An 18,734-nucleotide genomic window follows, 5' to 3' on the forward strand; every position below is an offset into this window, starting at 1 on the left:
CTGATCCCAAGACTATGGAAGATAAACACCAACCTTACCCCCACATCAAATGGAGCAGGGACTTGCTTGCTATGTTGGTTGATTTGTAAATGACACAACAGAAGGCAGAATTCCAGGGATTAGGCACTTAGAGATGAGATGTATTCTAGATAAGAGTCCCTGCAACTTTATTTACTAGTTCTGTGATGCTGGGGGAAAGTTTTCTCAAGGTACTGAGTCTCAGTTTATTTTATTGTGAAATAGGGATAATGCTGTCTGTCTCTCAAAGTGGTTGTGGGGATGAACAGACACAAGGCATGTAGCTCTTTTAGCACATAGTATGCTCTCTGTTAGTGGCAGTGCAATAACCTTCCTTATCTGTTGAAGAAATCTGATTTTTTTCCTACCAGGGATCCATCCCCCTTCTCCTTTTGACAGTGTCCTGATACTCCTCTGGGAAAGCTCTCCTAGCTTAGTCTATGTGGTTCAGGTAGAGCTGACTTCACCCCTCACCCCAGGGAAGGGTACCTAGCCCTTGTGAGCTGGGCTATTCACAGCATAGCTTCTTCCCTTTCAGCACAGCAGTTGGTTCACAATGGGTATTAAGAATTGAAGGTATGTGTCCCCCAGCCCCATCTCAAATTCATATGCTGGAGCTCTAACCTCCAATGTATTGGAATTTGTAGGTGGGGACTTTGAGAGATCATTAGGGTTAGATGAGGTCATGCTAATGGGATCCCCATAATAAGATTAGTGTCCTTATAAGAAGAGAAACAGAAAGTGAAGCCCTCTCTCTTTGCCATATGAGGACACAATGAGACAATGGCCATCTGCAAGCCACGAAGAGGGCTCTTACCAGAACATGGCCATACCAGCATCTTGACCTTGAACTCCCAGCCTCCAGAATCATGAGAAGTAAGTGACTGTTGTTTAAAGCTTCCCAATCTATGGTACTTTGTTAGAGCAGTCTGAGTAGACCAAATCAGGGGGCATGTGACCCAGTCCAGGCATCAATAAGATGCAATTACAGAGTTTTGTTGGGACTCCTGGAAAGAAGAACCTTTCTTTCCTCTTGCCTTGAGGCTGGGATCATGCAAACATGAAGCTTGCAAGAGCTTCTGCCATTTATCCCCACTCCTCCAACCAGTATGGAGAAGCATTGGCTGAAAATGAAGCCAATACAATGGAAAGAACAGTTAAAAGACAGAGAGATTGATTTCTGTTGATATTGTCTGACTAACTGGATCCAGTCTTGCTTAAAGCTAGAATACCCAACTCTGCCTTTGAATGAGCCACCAACAGCTACCCCTCCATTCTTTCAAAGCAGAGTTGAGTTCCGTCATTTGCAGTCGAAAGAGATTTGACCAAGATATGCTTCTAGCCTCTGCTTTTCAAAAAGTGAAGGTCCTGCTACTGCTTTCCTTAGATCAAGTTTACTTGTGTATCAGGAGTGGTCCATTCAGAAGACTCCTAAGGTCAGATGGTTACTATTCTCACGGGGCACCTTTCAGCCTGGGTCTGAACGCACAACTTCAGCAAATGGGGAACAAACATACAGAATGCTTGATAAACCACAGTGCGAGTTAACTTCTGACGGCTAGGGGTAGCAGAAGTTAATGAAGATCACTGTGGAGTGTGACATCTTATTCTTAGTTATTCCTAATTAATACAGAAGCAATCCTTTTATTTATTGAATAGCACCCCCCCTTGTTTTTATTCTGTCTTGCTCAAGAAATCCAGTGACTGGTGCACATCTCTTCTGTTTCATTTTAAAAACTTATCCTTTTATAATTAGAGCAGACATGCTCAGAAAAATAATGAGAATGTAACTTTGCTTGTTCTGATAAAACCCTGTGATGATATGTATATTTCTAATCAGAACCATGTTTCAGAGTCATTCAGTCCCTTATATGAGGTTGACTAGTTATGTAGAAGTTACTTTTCAGTTACAGTACTATTTATATGTTATTCTTATGAACTCATATCATCTTCCAAACTTTATTTTGTATCTTAATATATAACCGATACAATTTTATCAAAAAGGATTTTAAATCTAGATATGTAGTAGTTTAGGAATAAGACTATTTGAGGGTGGCTATAATTAATAGCATAAAACCTAAGTGATGGTTAAATAACACCCACCTTTACCCCATTAAGGAGTTTGTTGTTGTTACTGATTCAGCTGCTGAAAAATGTTGTCAACGACTATGCATTTTTCTGTCCTTCTGCTTCACTATCCTTAGTACATTGGCTTTTCCTAATCATAATTATATAATATAATTATAACAATATATAATTATAATACAATGATAATAATTGTTATTACCTAATAAATGCAAGATGATTGCTGCTGTGCCAGATACCACATCCATATCCAAGGAGAAAGAAGGAGAGAAGGAGCAGCTTCAGTGGCCTCTTTAATCAGAAAAGCAAAACCTTTCTGAAAAGTTCCTGGTACACTTTCCTTTTTACCCCTTGGGAAGAAACAGACGGGTAGCAAGGAAAAAAAGGCTAAGAGCAATCACAATTCATCAGTTGGAGATGGGCATGATTTTGCCTGAAATAAAGTCAGGTTCTGTTAGAAAGGAAGAAGAAAGAAGGATGGCTGGTGGGTAAGCAACTAGCAGTATCTGCCACAGGTCTCTATTCCTGAATAAATAAGTTCCACTTTTATTGGATAAAATGCATATGTTATATGTATTCTTTTATCTTCTTATATATAAATATGCAAATAAATATTTAGAAATTAATTAGCACAGAGGTGAAGCATTTAAAGTAGTGCCTACTAATAGGTACCATATAAAGATTTGGTATCTTTTTTGTCATTTAGGTATCTATAGGTTTATATGTATATTCAGACAGTTTCTAGAAGTACTCTCTACTGCCTTCAGTAATTACCAGCATCTCTTTAACTTCTGGGATACAAATGGGCAACAGGGAGAAATAAACCATGCTATAAGCCAGCTGTCGGAGAAGGCGAGGGCACCCCACTCCAGTACTCTTGCCTAGAAAATCCCATGGATGGAGGAGCCTGGTGGGCTGCAGTCCATGGGGTCGCTAAGAGTCGGACATGACTGAGCGACTTCACTTTCACTTTTCACTTTCATGCATTGGAGAAGGAAATGGCAACCCACTCCAGTGTTCTTACCTGGAGAATCCCAGGGACGGGGAAACCTGGTGGGCTGCCGTCTATGCGGTCACACAGAGTCGGACACAACTGAAGCGACTTAGCAGCAGTAGCAGCAGCAAGCCAGCTGTGTCCATCATTGATTGCCAGCAATGCCCTTTGTGTGGTGATAGATTGACTCTTCAGACACACGTGTGGGCCTTTGTGGTGGGGGGGCGGGGGACTCTCTACTGTGTGTACTAGGATGTAACGCCTGTCTTCTGCTCATTTCCTATATTACAACTCTCATACTTTGGCTAAGAAAGTCTTCTCACTAGTGACCAACTCTCTGCTCCCAGCTCATGGCTACATTCTGCAGTATCCACTAACCCACAGGAGGCCCTCCCTCCTTGCCACAGCTGTGAAAGTACAGTCTTCTCTGCTGCTTCTTCCTCTTAGCCCTGGCATTTCTTCCCCGCTGTCTTCTCCTTCTGCTCAAACAGGCATGGAGCAAAGGGAAATCAGAAATATGCTGTATACCCAACAACTCACTAAAGGTTGAAGTGTCCCCAGCCTTTACTGGGGGTGCCCTCATCATCTTCCTTTCGTGTCTTGGAAGAAGGGGCCATCTTCTCTTTCCCCTGCGAGAAGAGAGGGACAAAACCATACTGACGCCTATGAGGACTCTGCTGGTATCTGAAATCTCATCCTTCCCCTAGCAATCTGCTCATACACAGGAGAGGTTTGCAGGTTCAGCCTCCCCTAGACACCCTGAGGGAGGGTCTTCTCAGTTCTCTTTAGCATATGGGCTACTCAACACCACCTTGTCATTTGCTAATTCTGGGTCAACAGTAAAAATTGCATTTGAGATCCTGCTACTCTTGTTACTTTAACCTAATTAGAAATTATATAAGTTGATAAAATGTGCATGTAAAAGGAAATAGAGCAGCGTGCCCATAAAAATAAAGTTAAATTAATTGGAAAAATTGGAAAAGGCAAGTCATTTAAAAAATGCTGTTCCATCAGGTGTACGTGAGGCAATAGTAAGTGGTTGGAAAATAGTAGTAAAAACGGAAAATGACTCTTCAGTCTGATTGCTTCACGTGGGTCTCTGTACTCTCATTCCATTTTAAAGGATTTGAAACTAAAAATTGAAACATAAAGGTGGTTTCTAAAAGAAGACTGTGTGTGTGCTTGGTTATTCAGTTGTATCCTACCCTTTGTGAGTCCATGGATTGTAGCCCACCAGTCTTCTCTGTCCATGGGACTTTTTCAGGCAAGAATGCTAGAGTGGGTTGCCACTTCCCTCTCCAGGGGATCTTCCTGACCCAGGGATCAAACCCACATCTCCTGTGACTCTTGCATTGCAGGTGGATTCTTTCCCCAATGAGCCATTGGGGAAGCCACAAGAAGATTGTTGTGTTGTTGTTTTTCAGTCGCCAAGTCATCCTGCTCTTTGAGACCCTATGTGCTGCAGCATGCCAGGCCTCCCTGTCCCTCACCATCTCCCGGAGTTTGCCCAAGTTCATGTGAATTGAATCGGTGATGCCATCCAACCGTTTTATCCTCTGTCGCTCCCTTCTCCTTCTACCTTCAATCTTTCCCAGCATCAGGGTCTTTCCCAGTGAAGAAGACTGGGGGTATCCAATCTGCAGGATGATGTGGAAAAAAGATATGGGCCCTCTGGAAAAAGGCAAACACATGTTCATGAATATGTTTTAGGTGGAAACAAAATTTTTAAGATATGCATCTTTCATTTTTAAAGATTTCTCTTCCTTAACCATCTTTTCAACTAGCTGGTTTTAATTGCTCTGGATTAGGGCTTTTGCAGCAGTTCCCCAGCTGCCTGTCTCCAGGAGCCCTTGCAGACAATCTTCTAGTCTGTGAAGAATGTCAAGCAGCTTCCTACCTTTCTCAGAAAGGCCCCTCCACTCCTTTCCCAGACCATCATCCTTCTCTAGCAATGATCAAGTTTCCAGCCTCATTCTGCATCTCAGGATTCTTGTGTGTATTTCTATTGCTGGGTGAGGGCAGACAGAAAACCATGGAGGTGAAGTGGGGTTAGGGAAAGACTTGAGAACCATTTGCCGTGGGTCCCTTCTTGATTCTTTTATCCCCCTCTTTCCCTTCAGTAGTCTGGAGTAGTTTTCTTTTCTTTTTTTTTTTTTTTAATCAGATACCTTGTCCCTCAAGGGTTAATATTCTGCCAAAAGTCCTCCCTGAGGGCTATATATAAGATTCAGTTTTTCACAGTGCTTGTATGTCTTTCTTGCCCAATATAAACCTTTTTTATTAACTTTGTATGTCAAGGCTGTATATTGTCACCCTGCTAATTTAACTTATATGCAGAGTACATCATGAGAAACGCTGGGCTAGAGGAAGCACAAACTGGAATCAAGATTGCCAGGAGAAATATCAATAACCTCAGATATGCAGATGACACCACCCTTATGGCAGAAAGTGAAGAAGAACTAAAGAGCCTCTTGATGAAAGTGAAAGAGGAGAGTGAAAAAGTTGGCTTAAAGCTCAACATTCAGAAAATTAAGATCATGGCATCCAGTCCCATCACTTCATGGCAAATAGATGGGGAAACAGTGGCTGACTTTATTTTTCTGGGTCCAAAATCACTGCAGATGGTGATTGCAGCCATGAAATTAAAAGACGCTTACTCCTTGGAAGGAAAGTTATGACCAACCTAGATAGCATATTAAAAAGCAGAGACATTACTTTGCCAACAAAGGTCCATCTAGTCAAGGCTATGGTTTTTCCAGTGGTCATGTATGGATGTGAGAGTTGGATTATAAAGAAAGCTGAGCTCCAAAGAATTGATGCTTTTGAACTGTGGTGTTGGAGAAGACTCTTGAGAGTCCCTTGGACTGCAAGGAGATCCAACCAGTCCATCCTAAAGGAGATCAGTCCTGGGTGTTCATTGGAAGGACTGATGTTGAAGCTGAAACTCCAATACTTTGGCCACCTCATGTGAAGAGCTGACTCATTTGAAAAGACCCTGATGCTGGGAAAGATTGAAGGTGGGAGGAGAAGGGGACAACAGAGGATTAGATGGTTGGATGGCATCACCGACTCAGTGGAATGGGTTTGGGTAGACTCCGGGAGTTGGTGATGGACAGGGAGGACTGACATGCTGCAGTTCATAGGGTTGCAAAGAGTCGGACACTACTGAGCAATTGAACTGAACTGAATTAATTTCGGATGTCAGTTCAGTTCAGTCACTCAGTCGTGTCCAACTCTTTGTGACCCCATGAACTGCAGCACGCCAGGCTTCCCTGTCCATCACCAACTCCCAGAGTTCACTTAGACTCATGTCCATCGAGTCGGTGATGCCATCCAGCCATCTCATTCTCTGTCATCCCCTTCTCCTCCTGCCCCCAATCCCTCCCAGCATCAGAGTCTTTTCCAATGAGTCAACTCTTTGCATGAGGTAGCCAAAGTATTGGAGTTTTAGCTGTAGCATCAGTCCTTCCAAAAACACCCAGGACTGATCTCCTTTAGAATGGACTGGTTGGATCTCCTTGCAGTCCAAGGGACTCTCAAGAGTCTTCTCCAACACCACAGTTCATAAGCATCAATTCTTCGACATTCAGCTTTCTTCACAGTCCAACTTTCACATCTATACATGACCACTATTTTGCCCAATTATGGCTTTGAAGTAATTGGATTTTAGCTACTAATAAGGGGGAACAGGAGACAGACAGTCCTGCTATGTGTCTACCTACTTACCTAGATATCTAAATGTATGTATGTGTGTGTATTTGTCTACCAATCTTCTAGAAAACATTGTGCCTGGCACAAAGTAAATGCCTGATAATGGCACACTGATTGTTAATGATCATTGATAGTGTTAATTGATTGATAACAGATTATCATGTTAACAATAACAATCATTGTAACTAATGTTGATAACAGTGTTATCAACTGGTTGATATTTATTAACGTTCACACCTGATGTGTGTGTGTGTGTGTGAGTCACTCAGTCTTGTCCAGTTCTTTGTGACCCCATGGCTTGAGGAAAGAGTGATGTTTGTGTGTGTGTGCTCAGTTGCTCAGTTATATCTGACTCTTTGCCAGGCTCCTCTGTCCATGAGATTTCTGAGGCAAGAATACTGGATTAGTTTGCCATTTCCTTCTCTATAGGATCTTCCTAACCTGGGGTCAAACCCAGGTCTCCTGCATTGTAGGCAGATTCTTTACCATTTGAGCCATCAGAAAAGCCCTCATACCTGATACTTTTGCCCAATCTGCTACTGGGATTTTGTGGGTTTTGTTTTCTGGCTGGCTTCAGTTTCTGATGTCTTCTTGCCTTTTACTCTTTTCCTATCCTAGTCTCTAACTCCAGTCATTCTCCGGTCTCCGTGAATTCCTATTTATCCTGATCTTGGATCCTCTGAGAAAGCTCTATTTCTCTGTTTTTCCCTGAATCTGGATTAAAAAAATAACAAACACAACTGCCGTGTCTGCCCCATTCCTCCATTGTTCTACCCTTTAGTAAGAAGCTTTTGAGACAAACTAAAGTTTCAAAACTTCAAAAAGATAAAAAAAAAAAAAGACAACCCATACATCTGTGTCAAGTATCAATGACAGGGTCCACCTGGAGAGGCTATTGGCCATGTTTGGATGTAGTGAGGGTATTTCTGACAGTAGAAAATTGAAGGCAGCTTTGCCCCATCACTCTGGCTTCTTCTTTAAGAGCCCAGGACTCCCAGCTTCTGGTTCACAGAGGCTGTGAGCATTTTCTGTCTGCTTCTTTGCTGGACCCATTTTGCCTTTTCCAAACTGCTTCCTTGGTCAGAAGGTTTGTTGCGGTGGTGCAGTTGCTAAGTTGTGTCCGACTCTTTGAGACCCCATGGACTACAGCATGCCGGGCTCCTCTGTCCTCTACCATCTCTCTGAGTTTGCTCTAATTCATGTCCACTGAGTCAGTGATGCTATTTAACCATATGTTCTGCCACCCTTTTCTCCTTTTGCCTTCAATCTTTCCCAGCATCACGGTCTTTTCCGATGAGTTGACTCTTTGCATCAGGTGACCAGAGCATTGCAGCTTCAGCTTCTGCATCAGCCTTCCAATGAATATTCAGGGTTGATTTCTTTTAGGATTGACTGGTTGATTTCCTTGCAGTCCAAGGGACTCTCAAGAGTCTTTTCAGTAGCACAATTCAAAAGCATCAGTTCTTCAACTCTTAGCCTTCTTTATGGTCCAACTCTTACATCCATGCATGACTACTGGAAAAACTGTAGCTTTGACTATATGGACTTTCATCGACAAAGTGCTGTCTCTGCTTTTGAATACACTGTCTAGGTTTGTCAGAGCTTTCCTTCCAAGGAGCAAGTGTCTTTTAATTTTCTGGCTGCAGTCACCATCTGCAGTAATTTTGGAGCCCAAGATAATAAAATCTGTCACTGCTTCTACTTTTTCTCCTTCTATTTGCCATGAAGTAATGGGACCGAATATCATAATCTTAGTTTTTTGAATGTTGAGTTTCAAGCCAGCTTTTTCACTTTCCTCTTTCACGCTCATCAAGAGGCTCTTTAGTTGCCCCTCAGTTTCTGCCATTAGAGTGGTTTACAGGTTTCAAAGAGCAGAGATGGTGTGTATTTTAGATTTTGATGGCAACACTGCAGCCAGGACCAGCCTGAACTAGGATGTGAGTAGTGATGGACTCTCCCAATTCCCATGAACACTAGGTGCCAGGTGTAAACTGGCACAGGTGTGCCACGTGTAAACTGAACACAGATGTGCCAGGTCGTAAACCCCACATTATAAGGGATTGAAAGCAATGAGAGCAGCACTTCTATCAGATGCATTGCACGTGATCAATGGTTCCCATTGCTTCACTGACTCTTGCTGTGGCCTCTGCCTGCTCTGCCAGCTTTCGCTCTCAACACTCCTTACACAAATACATCCCACCTCTCTTCCTTGTCCACTGGATTACCCTCCAGAAACAATGAATTGCTTGCAAGTCCTACCACAAGCCTCACTGTGTCTTCCTTTTGCTTAGAAGACCTTCTTTTCTGTCATGCTTTCCTGGCCTGAAACATCTATTTACACGTCAAGTCTCAATTTAAATATTTCTCTTCCCAGAAACTCCTCTCTCTTTCCAGAAATTCCTCTCTATTCCACAAAGACTGATGAGATGCCCACCTAGGTGTCCTGCTTTGCTCAAAGGCATTTTCACCACCGAGTATTTAATTGTCTTTCCACTTACTGGTCTCTCCCTCTTAATAATTTCTAAGAAATTAATGGCCATGTTTATCATGATATCTCCACTGCAAATTGTAGGTACCCCATAAAAATTCATGGAAGGCGTGATGGTGAATGAATAAGAAGCTATAGCCCATGCTAGGCTGATTCTGGTGCCTCCAAATTAGACTCAACCCGGTGGTGTGCATGCATGCTCAGTCGTGTCAGACTCTTGTGACTCCATGGACTGTAACCTGCCAGGCTCCCTCTGTCCCTGGAATTTTCCAGGCAAGAATACTAGAGTGGGTAGCCATTCCCTTCTCCAGGGGATCTTCCCAACCCAGAGATGGAACCAGAGTCTCCAGGTTGGCAGGACGATTCTTTACCACTGAGCCACCTGGGAAGCCCTCAACCCGTTGGGGCCAGAGCAATCTGCTGAGGAGGAGGACTGTCCAAATCAGTGCAGTGTGTGCATGCTAAGTCGCTTTAGTGGTGTCCAACTCTTTGCGACCCTATGGGCTGTAGCCTGCCAGGCTCCTCTGTCCATGGGATTCTCCAGGTAAGAATACTGGAGTGGGTTGCCATGCCCTCCCCCAGGGGATCTTCCCCACCCAGGGATTGAACCATCATCTCATATCTCCTGCATTGGCAGGTGGTTTCTTTAATTCTGGCTCCACCTGGGAATCCCAATGCAGAGGGCACAGCAAAGCTGTTCGCCCAGGAGAGGCTCCATCTGCAAGGCCAGCTTACCTGCTGGAGAAAGGGATCCCAAGTCAGAGAATCAGCCTCTTAACCAGGGACAGGTGCCTGGAGTGAGCACAGGGAGAAGAGAGGGAGAGGAGCAGACCTCATCACTACAAGGGTATTAGGCTTTGAGACAGGAAATTTTAGAGAATTAAGAAATCTAATCAGCCTGGTGCACTAAGAAGGAAGCTGCAAACTCGCGGGTGTGGAAGAAAGCAGGAGTATCCTGAGGGAGATCCTAATTAAAGCACAGCCGATTACAATTCCTCTGAAAAAGGAAAATGAAAGGACTAAGAAACATCTGCTGTGGATTCATGAAGGACTGCTCAAGGATACAGAGTGTGAGAAAAAGAAATTCTTGACAGCCCTAAAGAGCACAGGGCATGTTTGTTTGTTCCCCATCAGGCAGAGCTGGTGGGGGAAGGGGCCCAGCAATGCAAAAGTTTAGGATTGTTTTAGCCCATAGGACAGCATAAAAGGGGCGGGGGACAAGGCTTCCAGGGCAGCCTAGAACGGCTGAATAACCTCTCCAGCTCTCTTCACGTTGCCTGGCAACCAGTGAGAGGGGTCTTAGCCCTGCCCCTAGTGGGAGGGGCTATGCTTGACACCTGCTTCCCCAGGTCTCCAGGTGTTGGGCATCTGGTCATCCCCAAGGTGCCTCTCAGTATCTGGCACCCAGCCTCAGTCTGCCTGTGTACAAGTCCAGAATGTGTATTTCCCTTTGCAAGGTCATATTCATGATCACCTGTTACAAAGCGAGAGCAACAGGTGGGGTCCCTTCTCTTGAGTTCAGACTGACAGGTTGTCCAGCTGTGCCCAGACCCAAGTATCCATCACTGCAGGTGAAGAGATTACAGGGGACCCACAAACGTGTTGCCCTTCTTCCTGTGCATTCAGTGATCCTGAGGGTTTGCTCCAGGCTTTATCCTTGCTATTTATATTGTTAAAGAGAAGTTTAGGCCCAGCTAGAATAAGTGCTCAGCTATCCTAGATGTGACCTAGGAATTGCTGAGCTGGAAGAGAATTCAGAAGTCATACAGCCCAATCTCCCACAAATGTTGGAACATAAAATATGTTAATAAAAACCTAAGTAAGACTTAAACAACAATTTTAGATAATAGCAGTGTAAGAATTTCCAGAGGGTGGACCAGAAAATAAGTAGTATTGATCTGTAGAGAAGGAAGTGTTGACCATGGGCTGCAGGAACCCAGAAAGGCCTTTCTTTGGGGTCTACAAGGCTTGGTCTAGATCCTGAAGGCAAGATTTTCAAAGGTCAGCATAAGCCAGGAGAGCCCTCTGGAAAAATGATGAATGGAACAGAAAAATTCTAAGACTGCTGGAGAAGACAGCTTCTCAAACAAGTGCTACCCAGAGACATGGAAGGAGCTTACCTCCTTGATGTAAATACATCTTCAAGGGTTCCAATAATCTGATGCTGTATAGCAAACCACCCCAAATTGTAGCAGCCCAAAACAACCACTTTTTAATTTTATAACTTGGTTGGTCAGGAATTCAGACAGGGCTCAGTTGGATGATTCTTCTGTTCCATGTTGCACCTAGAACCATGGTATTCAAGAGATGGCTGGGCTGGGCTGGGCTGTAGGGTCCAAAATAACTTGTTTACACTGTTTCCTTGTCAGGAGTGACTAGAAGACCAGTCTCAGGTCACTGCATGTAGTCTCAGCATCTGCCACTCCAAACATTCTCTCCTGCAGAATAGTCTGACTTCTCACATAGGTACTCAGGGCTACAAGACAGTGTTTCATGAAACCCAAGCAGAAGCAGTAAGATTTCTTATGTCAAAGTTTCAGAAACAACCCCCCCCCCACCTCATCATTTCTGTCACATTCTATTAGTTAAGTAAGTCCTAGGACCAGTGCAGATTCAAGCAGAGGGGTATTAAACCCCACCTCTCAAGCTTTCATTTCCACAGTCAGTATTTACAGAGCTCCTCTCCTGTGTCAAGGCATGGCTAAGTACTACTGGGGGTTATGAAAGAGAATTATTCATATACCTAACCTGGAGAAGCTTATGGTCCAGTAATAGAGGCAGATGTGCATACCCCTAATGTGCATATATTATGATAGTGACTAGAAAAGGAAGGAACGAAAAGAAGAAAGAGCATAGAGAAAAGCAGCTTGCTTCAGAGGTTAGCAAACTATGCCCTATGTGCCAAATCCAGCCTGCTACCTGTTTGTATAAGTAAAATCTTATTGGAACACAGCCACACTCAATTATTTAAATAGAGCTTACTTTTGCACAGCAGTGGCCAAGTTCAGTAGTTACAGCAGAAACCATATGATCTACAAAACCTAAAATATTTACTTCCCAGTCTTTAACAGAAAAAGGTTGTTGATTTCTAAGCTATTTTAATGAGTGTGGCTGAATGCCAGGAACCATCAGTTCAAATTTGGGGCACTGTTCAGGTTCTTTTTTTGAGTGTGTTTGGACAGAGATCCTTCATTTTCTACTTCATTTTCAATATATTTTAGTTTTCTCATATTAATTATACATACATAATTTTATTTATTCAAAATCCTCTCTGAGCAAACTTTGTGGTAGATCTTTCTTGTGAAGAACTTAGATAGTGGAAAATTCAAGTATAAAAATAACTATAATACAGGACCAAAAAAAAAAAAATAATAACAACAGGCAAGCATGTGGAAAATGAACAAGGTTGAGCATAACCACATGCCAGTCTACGTATATTATTCATTTAAATACCATAATAGTCTTATGCGATAGCTATTAATAGACCATTTTATAAATATAGAAACAAAGGTTTAGAGAAATAAAATAATTTGCCTAACTGTGATTAATCAGTAGGTTATAGAATTGAAATTCAATGAAAGATTTTCCATTCAATCTATTTACTGAAGTTTTATTTGTTTTCTATTGCTATATTTTTCACTTCTTGAGTTTCTTTTTGTTCTTTTTCAAATCTGGTGGTAATTTTTTGTAGTTATTGTATTAGTGAATCTCTTCCTTCTTTTATCTCTTTGAATATTTTTAAACATACTTAAGTTGGAAGCCTCATCCTCTACCTGGCCTTGGCTCCAAAATGTCAGAATGTTGAGTAGAAAGTAACATACTGAATACTAGAAAAACAGGTTAACTTCTCTAAAACTGAGTTCTATGTTTATAAAATAGTGCTGTTATATTATTATTGTCTTTGTTGTTGTTATTATCATACACGGTTCTTAACATGTGACTCTAACACTTGTACTGACTCTCACTGACATTTATTCCTCATGTAGTTACTAATTTTTTTTTTTTTTTTACTACAAGCTCATTTTTAGTTGCAACTTTTGTGGAGCCCATATGTCCCGACTTATGGAGATATCCAGTGAAGACAACTTCCTCCAGCTCAGGTGGTCAGGAAAGTTCATTGCTCCTCCAAAGAAGGAAATAAAGATAATATGGAATAAAGGAAGGAAGGGAATAAAGATAATATGGTTTACTTTTGTTTGTTTTTAATTTCTATGTTTTGATTTCATCTCCTTTTGCTTCATCTTGTGAATTGAGATCTTTCATTTTATAGTTTTCTTACTGTTAGTCTTAAAGTTAGCTATTTCTGTTCTTTTAGTAGTTAGATGTTTTAATATGTATGTTGTTGTTGTCATTTAGTTACTCAGTTGTGTACGACTCTTTGTGACCCTGTGGACTGTAGCCCTCCACTCTCCTCCATCCATGGGGATTTCCCAGGCAAGAATACTGGAGTGGGTTGCCATGCCCTCCTCCAGAGGATCTTCCTGGCCCAGGGATCAAAGCCATATCTCCTGCATTGCCAGGCGGGTTCTTTACCACTGAGCCACCAAGGAAGCCCTTTAAAATGTATATTTAACTTAAAATAATCTAAGTGAAAGTGTTAGTTGCTCAGTTATGTCCTACTCTTTTCAACCCCAGACTGTAGCCTGCAGGGCTCCTCTGTCCAAGCAAGAAAGCTAGAGTGGGTTGCCATTCCCTTCTCCGGGGATCTTTCTGACTCAGGGATTGAACCTGGTTCTCCTGCATTGCAGGCAGATTCTAGACCATTTGAGCCACCAGGGAAGCCCAATTGTCTTCCTGACAAATAAAAGGACCAATTATTATTTTCCTGATGAATAAATATAAGACTTCCCTGGTGGCTCAGACAGTAAAGAATCTGCCTGCAATGCAGGAGACCTGTGTTTAATCCCTGGGTTGGGAAGATCCCCTGGAGGAGGGCATGGAAACCCATTCCAATATTCTTGCCTTGAGAATCCCTATGAACAGAGGAGCCTGGCAGACTGCAGTCCATGGGATGGGATTGCAAAGAGTCAGACACGACTGAGCAACTAAGCATAGCATAGACCAATAAAAGGATCAGAGAATGCTTTTATACGTCTTGTTGTTATTTAGTTGCTAAATCGTGTCCAACTCTGTGACCCTGTGGACTGTAGCACACCAGGCTCTTCTGTCCTCCACTCTCGCCTGAGGTTTGCTCAAATTCATGTCCATTGAGTTGGTTGCTATCTGTCCATCTCTTCCTCTGCCTCCCTCTTCTTCTCCTGCCCTCAATCTTTCCCAGCATCAGGGTCTTTTCCAATGTGTCAGCTCTTCACATCAGGTGGCCAAAATATTGGAGTTTCAGCTTCAGCATCAGTCCTTCCAATGAATATTCAGGGTTGATTTCCTTTAAAACTGACTGGTTTGATCTTGCAGTCCAAGGGACTCTCAAGAGTCTTCTCTAGCACCACAATTCAAAAGTATCAATTTTTTGGTGCTCAGCCTTCTTTATGGACCAACTCTCACATCTATACATGACTACCAGAAAAACCATAGCTTTAACCATACAGATCTTGGTCAGCAAAGTGATGTCTTTGCTTTTTAATACTGTCAAGGTTTGTTACAGCTTTCCTTCTAAGGAGCAAGAGTCTTTTAATTTCCTAGCTGCAGTCACCGTCCACGCTGATTTTGGAACACAAGAAAATAAAATCTGTCAATGTTTTCTATTTGCCATGAAGTGATGGGACTAGATACCATGATCTTAGCTTTTGAATGTTGTGTTTCAAGTCAGCTTTTCACTCTCATCTTTCACCTCATCAAGAGGCTCTTTAGTTGCTGTTCACTTCTTACCCTCCAGTAATAAAAATTGATGCATTTTTTTAGTTCCTTTTTAGCCTGACAAACAAGACTTCATTTTTTTTAAGACTTCATTTTATTGCTGTGTACATTTCTAAATTATTTAGGTTCACCCACATTTACTTTTCCCACATTTACTTTCTTCCCTTACCATTCCTCCTTGTATGTAACTCCTTTTTTGAGGCTCACTTTTTTTCCTTTTTAAATACATACTTAATGAAAGTTTCTTGGTAGTAAATACTATGTTTTTGTGTGTCTGAAAATGTCTTTATTTCTATGAAAAGATGGTTTCTCTGACTATATATATTCTAGATTGACAATGATTTTCTTTCACTATTTTTGATATTATTCAATCATCTTCTGGCTTTCAGTTTTGTGAATGAGAAATCATATTTTAGTCTGTAACCCTTTTGACAGTAACATTCATTTTTGTCTTCTGGGACTTATTAGATTTCCTAAAACTATAGAATTATGCCTTTCAGTGATTCTGAAAATTTTTCAGTAACAATCTAAATATGACCTTTGTCTCTCTAGTCTTTCTCTTGTCTCCTGTGGACACCAACTGTTGGGTTAGATCTTTTGCTGTATCTTCTATGATTCCTTTTCATATTTCCTGTCTTTTTGTCTTTCTTGATTGCAATATTGGTAATTAATTAAACCTATATTCCAGTTCACCAAGATTCTTCATCTCTACCTAATCTACTATGTAATCTATTCATAGTGTTTAATTAGTATTATTTATTCAGTTATTAAAGTTCCCATTTTGAAATTCTTTTTCAAAATTTCCCCATCAATTTTGATAGGAGGAGAAGAGATGATCTTTTGTCATACTTTAACTACCCTATTTTATTTCTTTAAATATGTTATGAGATATCAGTCCCTGTTCCTCAATGGATATTAGAACCCTAGTCATAGCTCCTAAATTCCACATTTTATTCCAGTACCAATTTGGATATTTACTTCTACCCCTGCTTACTTCTTTGCTTTAAATTCTCTCTTTGTGGCATCTGAGAATCATCTCTAAAAGTGAAAAATAATTTTAATTTTTGTTGTCCTTACTTTTGTCCAATAATTTCATAAGAGAAGCAGTAAAGCATAGTATTTATGATCACAGTCTCTCACATGTGACTGCTGGGGCTGATGAGGCCCCACCACTCTGCTATGCAAACTTGGACAAGATATTTAAACCCTCTGTGCCTTCGACCTCCTCACAGACATAACAACTGCGCTTAAGAGTTTCTATGGGGAGTCAATGAGTCCACCTATATAAAACTACCCAGAACAGTCCCTGGCAAATGATCTCTGTTAAGTGTTAGCTAGTATCCATAGGTAATATTTAGACTGGGAGGGAACCTTCCTGCTTCAGCTCAGGTTTTCCTAAGCAGATCTAACTCCTTCCAAAGTCCATGTTCTTTCCATTACACCATGAAGTCTACCCAGGGATAGAAAAGGTGCTGCATAAGCCTGGTGAGGTAAGAGAAACCTGCTTCCTAAATGTGGGATATACAGTAGAAGCTTAGCTGTTAAATTATAAAGTAAAATGACACTTCATCTAGTTAAGGAAATAAAAGCTAAAGCATGGGGCTGGGTAGATTTGGATGTCGTTTTGTAATGTACCCCTTACTTGAGTAATAAAAATCTGTCACCACATTTGTGGCAGGATGGATCTATGGGTAGGTGTTAATTGGCCCATAAATTTAGGCTACAGGGAGCGCAGAACCTCAGCAGCTCAGCACATGTGTCCTTGTGTCCTTGGCAAAGACTTATACAGTGTCTCACACATCATAACAACTCACCAAGTACTTGCCAATCAAATTAAACACCATTTGAACATTGTCCTCTTTTCTGGACACCAGATGGATTTTTTTTTTTTTTTCTATACTCAGATTCTTGTGATTAACTGGAAGGGCATAGACAGTTAGACAAATTGTCTTGTGACATTCACCTGGAGGTGGAAAAGAACGCTGTTACTAAGTTGCCTCAATACTTAGCACACAGGAAATCTAAGCTAAGAAGTGGTAAACAACAAGCTATCTCTTGTTGAATGGCACCAGGGAGGCATGGGGTAATGCTGTATTTCAGATTTTTAATTAATTACTCAGAAGAGGGATTGGGGAGTGCTCTAGGGACTTGCAGGTGTATTCTACCAGGAGGGAAGGCAAATGCCACAGAGAGGAACAGAACAAAAGGGGCTGGAGCTGTGGGTGGGACTTAACAGCAAGTCAAGGAGGGGAGGGAAGCAGCTGCCTTCTACCACCTGTGGTCAACACATACCCTTAATGGCTGAGCTACTCAGCAAAGTGGAGCCTTGTTTCTTTAAGATGTCTGGCTTACCAGTAGGTCCCAGCTCTTCTAACAGACCTCCACCCTATTTCCATGGAACCTGCCTGCATCACTTAAAGCAGCAGAATCCAGTGTTTAAGGGTGAGTTCTCTGGAGTCAGGCAGACAGTCAAATTCCAGGAGAATTCCAGGAGAACTTTTTGGAGAAGTTACAGCCTCTAGGATGGTCTCCTCTATACAGGGGTGATGATCAGGCCAGATTGAGGCTAAGTTGAGTGAGGAGCTTAGAGTGCAAAATTTAAGGAGGCACCCACTCTCTAGGTCTTGTCAGTACAGGGAAGCCACCGGCTCAGCCCTGAGAATAATCTCCTTAAAATTTTAGCCTTAGGTACCCAATCCTTCACCCTAGTCCCCTGGCCCTGATGATGATCATATCTCTTTCTCATAGGATTGATATGAGATAGAGATATAGGCCTGCCTGAGTCTAAATAAAGTGATGCACGGAAAGTAATTAGAGGGATGTTGGGTACATGGGGACAGTGAATATTCACATACTGAGCTCCCGTCTCCAATGTGCCAATCTCAACAGGCTGTGAAAAGGTGACTCAAGGAATTTGTTAAAAATTTCAAGCCTTTTGAAAGGGAGAAAAGCATCTTGCTAGAATGAATAGAGCCTTGTCTTTCTGTGAGCAAAAATGAAAAGAGACTCACAGTGTGGGCCCTCTGGGTAGCTGACATTTGTAAACAATAATATACATTGTTGTGTATAGACATAGGGCATTTTATTATATGTTCGTGGATAGTAGTAACTCGGGATGACAAACACAGATTACTTCTGCTCAACAGCCATTTCCCTCTCTCTTCCTCCTTTGGGAAGAGACCACTTCTCACAACAGATGTTGAGAATGACAGGTGCTCACTACCTCAAACTCTCATGCAGCTATGGCAAGAGCATATGAACCTATTTTAAGAGTTTTCTTCCCCAATAAAGAGAGATACCTCAGTGTCACAGCTGTTAAGTGGCCCTGATCTACATTTGCTGAACACCCTGTCTGTTAATATCACAGCATCAACCTGTGGAAAATGGAGTTACAGAGTTGGAAGCTACCTTAAAAATTAAGCACCTGTCTCTAGAAAGCGAAATGGACCCAGAACTTCTTTTTCTTTATACTTTTGTGCTTGTTTTATTCTTCCCTTCAAGTTTCTGAATTCTTCTTAAGAGAGAACTTTGTTCTATTGTAACTGATAAAGATAGAGAGGAGTTTTGATAGCTGTTGAGTGTCATGGCAATATCTACAGGAAATCAACCAGATCTGGAGACCCT

The sequence above is a fragment of the Bos javanicus genome, chromosome 5 (assembly GCF_032452875.1).
Source record: "Bos javanicus breed banteng chromosome 5, ARS-OSU_banteng_1.0, whole genome shotgun sequence".
Lineage (NCBI taxonomy): Eukaryota > Metazoa > Chordata > Mammalia > Artiodactyla > Bovidae > Bos > Bos javanicus.